This window comes from Neopelma chrysocephalum, unplaced genomic scaffold, assembly GCF_003984885.1.
Source record: "Neopelma chrysocephalum unplaced genomic scaffold, ASM398488v2 Primary Assembly neopelma1_74, whole genome shotgun sequence".
Taxonomy (NCBI): domain Eukaryota; kingdom Metazoa; phylum Chordata; class Aves; order Passeriformes; family Pipridae; genus Neopelma; species Neopelma chrysocephalum.
In genome coordinates this window covers 9,358,040-9,360,279 of record NW_020897735.1, presented here as the reverse complement: position 1 = coordinate 9,360,279, position 2,240 = coordinate 9,358,040, and the positions used below count along the sequence as shown (strand labels likewise).

The following is a 2,240-nucleotide window of genomic DNA, read 5'->3' as shown; positions in this document are numbered from 1 at the left end:
CCTGGCCCGGCCCGGCCCCGCCGCCTCCCGCCCCACCGCCCGGCCCGGACGCGCTGCGCTCCCTGCCCCGGAACGCGGCGCTGCCCCGCGCCTCCCCCGCCCCGAGGGCCGGCGCGGTGCCCGCGGCGCTCCCCGAGACCCGCTCCCGCCGGGGCCGCACCGCGGGACAGCCTGAGAGAGGCACCGCCGAGTTCCTGCGGGAACCGGCCTGAACGGGTCCGGCTCCACATCCATCCAGCGCTGCGCGTGGAAAACCCTCAATCCAAACCGCTGTGCTTTGCGGCTGCAGCGCCGGTGCTCGGGGCAAGCTGAATTTCAATTTGAAATTCAACAGGTTTTTTTAGGAGCGCACACAAACCTGAAAGCGAACCTGACTAAACACAAGCAGAAGGAGCGAGGCTCCCCGCGGTCCCGGCGGAGGAGGGCGATCGGTCCCGGTTGGACAAGTGTCAGTTCTGTCAAACTTGTGCCAGGATGTTCGCGGGGAACTCCCCGCGCTGGCACAGCTCGGCGCTCACGCCAGCGAGAGCTGGAGTGGTGCACGAGTGCAACGCGCTGTGCCAGCGAAAGCACCTCTGCCACTGGAACCATTTCCACCAGCCCTTTGCCAGTTAAAGAGAACACTTTCTAATGCCTTTTTTTTTTAATCAGTCCCCTAAGCCGGACGGGTTGAAGTGCCCCAAGCAATGAGCGTGGAGCCGATCCCGGCAGGGACGGGGAAGGCTGTTCCCTGGGATCACTCCAGGCACCCGGGATGGAGCCGCACACACACGGGGAGCGGTTTCATCCCGTGTGTCCCGTGCCTGGGCCTCTCGGTGTTTCCAAATTCCTCCAGGTGTGCTGCAGCTGTCTGGAGAAGACAGCGGGACACAGTGACGCCCTTCCCCGCAGCACCGAGGATTTGTTGTGTGCGTTCCCCGGGAGCAGCGGGAAAGGCCCGGTCCGCACCCTGTGCCTGAAGATGAGTTCAGTTCCCGAACATGCAGCTTCCAGGGAAGTGCTGCCGCCTCTCTCTCCACTCACTGCTTCACCTACGCCCACACCAGAGCTGGGGGGAACCTGCTGCCCGAGACATTTCGGTTCAAACAAGTCACTTTTTCCAGCAGACTCCACTCACGTACTTCAAGCTCCGAAGTCATTCTGTGTTTTGCAGAACCCGAAACATCATGGCAGGTCTTTACTCAAATGGCTTTTAGCCGTCAAAACTCCTACTTTTAGGAAAACATTCTTGCGAAAGCAGTGCCTCCTCCAGCATCCAGAGAGACCAGAAACTGCAGGATATTTAGGTGGTTTGGGAAGATTTGAACTGTTCCTTCTGGAAATGTCACTGGCTTTTGGTTTTGGTTTAAAGCTGTTTACACCAGGCTGATGGACATTCAGTGGATTCAGTTTGGGTGAACACAAACAAGGTCCGGGGGCTCGAGTTTCTCCCCTTTCAGACCCTATAAAAGTGGATCCTCTCTCCCAGAGCCTCTCTGATGGCACAGTTCCTCTCCCGGGTGCAGATGCCTGCACAGCTCTGCAGTGCTTCTCACTAGAGACAGAGCAATAGACACAACAGATGGAAACTAAGAGGCCACCTGGTTTTAAAGCAAATCATATCATCAATCTATCAGTGCAAAATCTGAAACATGGGAAAGTGCTTAGAGAAACAAAATTAATTCAATTTTTTTTTCTCCAAACTCAATTTTCCCAAGGTCTGTTGATGTGCCATTTGCAAAAATGCATTTCTTTCTCTTAAAATGAGAATGTCAGTGGAATGAGGTAGAAGATTTTAAGTGCCTTACATCAAAACAATAACCAAAAAATATCTTTTGTTAGGCTGCCATAAGTTACCATCTTTCTATTCAGAAAAGCTGTTTTTAAAAATCTGCTACGTTCTTGTGCCCAGCTCCAAGATCATGGTTTTTCATGGCTAAATTAGACAGACCAGACAGAATTAATTTAAATTATCAACAGCAATTCAGTTAAGAAAGAAAATTAAATTTCCTCAATTAAGTCTTGACAGAAATAGACCCTCTTTCATATCTGTGCTGTGGTTCTGTGTGAAATTCTCTTCTAAACAACCCCTCAAGTGAGAACTTTCAGATGTTTATTTCTTTCTTGTTTCCGTCCCTGTGAGAACAGCCACAGATCAAGTCTCCTGAAGTGTAAGAAACATATTTTATACACCATCTAAATGAGGGTTGCACCATTCACAGACCCTGCTACCCATTCCATTTAATCAGTTAATTATTTTA

The 2,240-nt window shown here is 51.8% G+C and overlaps 1 protein-coding gene across 1 annotated transcript in view; it reads right to left on the bottom strand.

Annotated features, from left to right (window-relative positions):
- Positions 1–379, bottom strand: part of NEK6 (NIMA related kinase 6) — a 48,155-nt gene extending 47,776 nt beyond the window's left edge. Inside the window, exon 1 of the mRNA XM_027688090.1 lies at positions 359–379. The gene's annotated coding sequence lies outside the window, so the exon portion shown is untranslated. The remainder of the gene's footprint in view (positions 1–358) is intronic.
- Between the last annotated feature and the right edge of the window lie 1,861 nt (positions 380–2,240).